Below are 7,252 nucleotides of genomic sequence, written 5' to 3'. Positions count from 1 at the left end.
CCTCATTCTACAAAATGTCAAAACCCCTAAACTATCATATAATTATTTCTGAACTTTTCTTGCGATCTTTGTTGTTGTTTTATAGCATATATTATAGTTATTTGTATATTTTACTCATTCACCTTCTAATCCATGTCCAAATACAAATAAAACATTATTATACTCCTTACATTTTCCTACTATTTTAAGGACAGATTTATAACTAGATTACTCTGTTTTGTGTTGTTGTAAGAGAATACCTGAGACTGGGTACCTCGTAAGGAAAATATATTTATTTGGCTCATGGTTCTGCAGGTTAAGAAGTTCAAAAGCATGGACTTGACTGCTGGTGAGGGCTTTTGTGCTGCATCACAACCTGGTAGAGAAAGTCCAAGGGGAAGTGGACACCTCCAAGGAGGGGAAAACCTGAGGGGTGTTCTGGCTTTACAACCACCTACTCTCATGGGAATGAATTCATTCCTGCAAGTACTAACACAGTCTCTCAAGTGTGAGAACAGCACCAAGACATTCATGAGGGATTTGTCCCCATAACCCAAACAACTCCTACTTGGCCCTACCTCCCAATAGTGCCATATTGAGGATTAAATTTCAACATGAGTTTTGGTGGGGACAAACCAATTATGTCCAAAGTATAGCAACAGCTTATAAAGACCACAATCAAGGAAACCAGTTTCTCACTTTATTACTAATCTTTCTGGTCTTCTTTCTTTTTCTTTTTCTTTTTTTTTTTTTTTGAGACGGAGTCTGGCTCTGTCGCCCAGGCTGGAGTGCAGGGGCTGGATCTCAGCTCCGCCTCCCGGGTTCACACCATTCTCCTGCCTCAGCTTCCCGAGTAGCTGGGACTACAGGCACCCGCCACCTTGCCCAGCTAGTTTTTTGTATTTTTTAATAGAGACGGGGTTTCACCGTGTTAGCCAGGATGGTCTCGATCTCCTGACCTCGTAATCCGCTTGTCTCGGCCTCCCAAAGTGCTGGGATTACAGGCTTGAGCCACCGCACCTGGCCTTTCTTTCTTTAACTTATCAAAAGCTACACTCCAATTAATAACAACAAAATTAAAATTATGAATCTTTAGAATTATGACATGTACTCTTCAAATATATAAATCTTCAGAATTATATGCTATGAAATATTAATAGTGATAGCAATAATTATACTATCATAACAATTAACACTGGCAGAGCACTTACAATATTCTGGGTGCTTTTCTTAGCACTTCAAGCTCAAGATGGCCTCCAGTGATCCTCACTTCTTAAGATTCATGCACTTGTATACTCCCCTCCCACACTGAATAAGGCTGACCTTATACCAAATATAGTATTGCAGAAATGATGATGTATAACATCTAAGAGTAGATCCTAATATACATTAGAGTCTTCATCTTGATTTCTTTTGGGTCACTTACTCTGGGTGAAGCCAGCTGCTCCCCATGTCAAGGGAACACCTAAGCAGCCTGTGGAGAGGACTACATGGGATGCAGCTGAGGCCTTCTGCTCATGGCCACTACCAACTTGCCAGCCAGACAAATGAACCTCCTTTGAAACAGATCCTCATCCCTAGTCAAAACTTCAGATGACCGCAGTTCCCGTTAACATCTTTTTTGATTTGTTTTGGTTTTTTGAGACAGAATCTTGCTGTGTTGCCAGGCTGGAGTGCAATGGGGTAATCTCGGCTCACTGCAACCTCCGCCTCCCGGGTTCAAGTGATTTTCCTTCCTCAACCTCCCAAGTAGCTGGGACTACAGGCGCACCACCATGCCCAGCTAATTTTTGTATTTTCAGTAGAGGCAGGGTTTCACCATGTTGGCCAGGATGGGCTCGATTTCTTGACCTTGTGATTCGCCTGCCTTGGCCTCCGAAAGTGCTGGGATTACAGACGTGAGCCACCATGTCCGGCCCCCATCACCATCTTAATTGCAACCTCATGAGGGACTCTGAGACAGTATTTACCCAATTCATTCAAAGATTTCCGATGCAAAGAAACTGTGACAGATATTAAAGTTGTACTATTGTTTTAGACCATTATGTTTAGAGTAACATGTTATACAACAATAGAAAAATAACCTGTTATTAGCACACTCCATGATGTCAGGTAGGTGACATAACCTTAAACTTCTAAATTAAGGAAATCATCAGAAGAGAACATAACAATATATCCTTCCTAACTTGAACACTGTTATTGTACATGTCCTACCTCACCATCTTTCAGATAAAAAAAAATTCAATCTTCCACAAGAACAGCCTCTGTTGATGACCATTTATTTTCTCTGCAGTGGCCTTTTGCCATATCTAACTCATTGGTCTTTAATGCTGTTTGTGATATATTACCCAATACATCCATAAACCCACCCCTAGAATGTTATATGAGGCTGGTGTAACGCTAACTCTTTTAAACCACAAGGGAAGCAAATGCTTCTAATTTATGCTGCCTTTTTATTTCCTACATAATTTTGATTTTAATGCTTCATCTCGACCACATCAATATCCTTTTGCCACTAGCAATTGAAAACAAAAAGTAAATGTTTCATTTCTCCTCTTGGCCAACTAATGGGGAATATTCATGGCTCCAGGACTCGGTGTGGATGGTAGGAGCTATGATTAACTTTGTAGAAGGGGTTTAATATATTGGGAAGCACTCAATTTGAAAGTCTAAAGATCTGAGTAATGGTTTCTACTCCATCACTACCAACCTGCAAAATCTTTGACTAGTTTTTTTTTTTGGTTTTGGTTTTTTGACTTATCAACAAAAGATATTGAAATAGCTTGTCCTAGTCCATTACACTATAGAATAACTGAAAATATATATATTGGGTTCTAAGGTAATTTACAATGAGACAGAGTCCAGTGGTAGCAAGATCTTTATTAACAGACAACTCAAAGGGTAAATCTGACTCAAAAGGAAAGAAAGACCACAAAAAATGGGTAGGTACTGACATTACCATAGCTTTCTGTACTCCCTTTCAACCCAACACCAAGATTGTGCTTTTCTTGTATCAGAAGGTAGAAGGATCAAAATACAGAGGAAAAATTATCAGTATCAAGATGATAAATAAGATTTTTAATATTTTAGTATTTTTTCTATGAGGAGCTTTTCCCACATTTTTCTTGTAATCTCTGAGTATATTACGTCTATACCCATAGCCATGAATAAATATGAAATTAATTGCAGAACTGAATCTACCAGCAATGAGTTAGTAGATTTTTTTTTTAAATAAAATTAAATAGATTGTACATACTGCTACCAGGAAAAAAGAGAGGCTACTATGGGGTTTATCTTCATTCACTAACATAAAGGCTATAAATATAGAGAAAGCCTGGGCTAAAAAATATAATATGGCTGAATACAAAATGATACAAAGCTGAAATACAGCTGAAAATTTAAGTAGTTACGATTTCAAATCTCAGATATGAAAGAGGTGAGTTAAAAACACTCTCTCTATACCAGTGAAGCTTATTACCATAGGAAATTTTAAAAGATGTATCTATTAGTGTTTGGTCCTTGAATTGGATTCAAGAATCTTGTTGCCTCTAAGTTTCTGTTTTATATTATGAGACTCATGTGAGCTTGTTGATATATCTGAACTATAGAAGATTATTCTGTGAATAAAATGGGTTTAGAATACATACTATGAAGTTCTTTCTAACTCTGACAGACTATGTCTGTTTTAAATTTTGTACTGTTTTTTATTTGAGCCAAAATGAACTGATATTATAATAAGAACACTAATGTTATCTGTTTTAGCAAAATCCAACTGGTTTAGGCCAAAAATACTGAAAATTTGTTTAACCATATATACCTCACAGCCTCACAATGATCTGAGCAAATCTTTAAAATATAGATAAAAAATTAGTATGGGGCCAATGTAGGGCAGTTGGATTAGAATGTTGGATATTAGTAGGATCAAAATAAACCTTAAAGTGCATGATAAGTAGGTAATTTCTGAATAGAATAAGCAGAATTACCTAAGAAGAGATATTTGGATTAGAAATCTACAACAGCTCTGTCTTCTTAGAGCATTACTGGTAAGTCATAGTTGACATACTTATTCAGCAATTAAGGACAAGAAAGACTGACCAAAAAAAAAAAAAAAAAAAAAAAAAAAAAAAACCACAAATGACCTGTTATAGTAGTGATGTTTGCCATGGCCAGAGGAGTGGGCAGTGGTAGGATATGTAATAAAAATATGCCAGATCCACAGAAGACCCAAAGACATTTGGGGATAAAAAAGGCTATCTGCGATCCAATGCTTTTGTTTTGTAGATTAAGTGATAGGGAACCAGAAAAGTTATCTGAATTTCCCAAAGTCATGCAACACTTTAGTCTCAAAACTATTTCAGATCCCCTATTCTGTATGCTTTCTGCTCTGTGCTTCTGTTTCCAATTAAAAAGGCAAGTGAGAAAATGATAGATACAGGATGGCATAACTTACATGCTGGTTCACTACTGGAAGATCTGGTTTTATCCTTACCTCATACTTTAACTGCAAAACAGCCTGGATTGAGTTAAAGAGTTAAGAGAAAAATTGTAAAAGAAAGGATACATAGGAATATATTTTATATTAGGAAGAAAAAGCAATTTCTAAGCAGAAAGCCTGAAAACAGTTGCCAAAAAATGATCAATTTAACTGCAGGTAAATTTTAATATGCCATTTATCAACAACTAAATAAATAAATTTAAGGTGCAATCAGAAAAAAAAATACACTAACCTTGATGGTTCAGATTTCATGTCATGTTCTTAATTAAAAAAAAAAACATAATTTATTCAAAAACAAAAAAATAGAATAGAAACAAGTAGTGAACTTGAATAAACCAAACCAAACGACACAAAAACATGAAAATCTCTGACCTCACAAGTAAAGCAATGCAATTAAATAAAGTATGTTACCATTTTCTCCTATCAAATATTCAAACATAAAAAAAAAAAATCTCAGCATTCGTGAAGCTGTGGGGAAATTAAATGTATTACAGTGTTAGTAGATATATTATTTATTTGAAATATTTGCTCTCCCCACCATTAGCTCCATTGTGTAGGGCCTCTGGTTGTGCCCTTCTCTGAGGGAGGATTATGCCACTCACCTTCTTACACATCAGGCTTGGCCATGTGATTTGCTTTAGCCACTAGGATGTGAGCAGAATGACAGATGCCTCACCTGAACATCAGCTTTAAGAGCAATCATGTCACAGTGCCATTAATCTTGTCCCTCTATCTTAAGAAGAACATGTCCCAGATAAAACTACTGCTTTAGCCTGGATTTCAGAATGAAGGATACAGATGAACAAGAGCTGCAAGTGACCCACAGTAAAGGGATACTGGGAGCAAGATATCAGATTTGTTTGTTGAACCCACTGAAATGTTGATGTTGTTTTTATTGCAGCATAACCTAGCAAAAGCTGAAAAATATAGTAGGATTATAAATCATACATTATTTCTTAAAAACACCTTGACAATATATATCAGAGGTCTTACAAATTAGTTGATACTATTAAATTATAAATTCCCTTTATGACTCTATGTGCCAAGAGGTTCATTGCAATATAACCCTTGATGGTGAAAACTGGAAGAAAGCCAATGTCCAAAATGAGGAGAATGATTAAATAAATTATGATAAATCCATACTATGGAATGTTATAGAGCCATTAAAATTATGTTTACAAGGAATATTTAAAAGCATAAGAAAATAGTCACTATGTAATATGAGGTGACAAAACAGTGCAAATTTGAAAACGCAGAATGATGCCAAATTTGTAACATATATAAATTTGTATTGTATGTATAGTAACAAGGTTGAAAGGAAGTATATAAAAATGTTTATGAGTGCTTATTTCTTGATAAGTGAGAAAAAGGGCCTTTTTAAAAAAATACGCCCATGTGCATTTAAAATTATGAACAATAAATATGTTTATTTTTACATTTAGAAAATAATATACTTAATTTGTCCTCATTTTACAAATTAGAGACAAGAATCTCAGAATAGCTGAGTAGACCCCAAAGGAGCCAAACTTAGAATCTGACTCTATCTGTGCTTTCAACCATTACACATTTATTGTTTTAACAGTAGACTGCATTGACTGTATGTTTTAATATTCACTGTTCAAATGTCTTTATTACACAGATGAAAATATAGTATAGTCTGTTATTCATCACAGCAACTTCTGTTGAAGTCCTCTTATTTCATCTTCAAGCCATCACTACAATAATCGTGTAACTTTTAATTTAACATTTTCTAATAAGAATTATTTGTGTGCCTGTTTACACTGCTGGTCGATTTTAAATACCCAAAGTCACCTGGCAAAATTTAAGCACTTTTTCTCTATAGAGTATAGGACACTTAAGGGCAAACAGGAAACATCCTGAGTTCTTCCATGTAATTTTCAATGGATTTATTCATTTTCCTTAACTCTTCTCCATTGAGAGACTTTTATCATCTTTCCATTTTTACTTTATAAAAAATGTTTCAATGAACATCTTTCTACAGTTACTGTGCACTGAAGCAGGTATTTCTATTGGATAGAACAGCAACTAATTATTTTATGCTTCACTTTTAAGAATGCCCTTCCCTAATACATGCCACATGAACTTGACTTCATCTTGGAGAGAATAACTCAGACACTCCTGCTGTCTGAAAATATTTTCCATTTATTTGCCTTGCTTAACACTGATACCTTAGTGCCTACATTACTTTGTTATGGTTGCCATAACAAAATATCACAGACAAGGTGGCTTAAACAACAGAAATGTAAAAGTTTCTTCACAGAATTGGAAAAAAACTGCTTTAAAGTTTATATGGAACCAAAAAAGAGCCCACATCTCCAAGACAATCCTAAGTCAAAAGAACAAAGCTGGAGGCATCACGCTACCTGACTTCAAACTATACTACAAGGCTACAGTAACCAAAACAGCATGGTACTGGTACCAAAACAGAGATATAGACCAATGGAACAGAACAGAGTCCTCAGAAATAATACCACACATCTACAGCCGTCTGATCTTTGACAAACCTGAGAGAAACAAGAAATGGGGAAAGGAAGGTGCTGGGAAAATTGGCTAGCCATAAGTAGAAAGCTGAAACTGGATCCTTTCCTTACTCCTTATACGAAAATTAATTCAAGATGGATTAGAGACTTAAATGTTAGACCTAATACCATAAAAATCCTAGAGGAAAACCTAGGTAGTACCATTCAGGACATAGGCATGGGCAAAGACTTCATGTCTAAAACACCAAAAGCAACGGCAACAAAAGCCAAAATTGAC

Source organism: Chlorocebus sabaeus, chromosome 12 (assembly GCF_047675955.1).
Source record: "Chlorocebus sabaeus isolate Y175 chromosome 12, mChlSab1.0.hap1, whole genome shotgun sequence".
Taxonomy (NCBI): domain Eukaryota; kingdom Metazoa; phylum Chordata; class Mammalia; order Primates; family Cercopithecidae; genus Chlorocebus; species Chlorocebus sabaeus.
Note: the sequence above shows the minus strand (reverse complement) of the source record.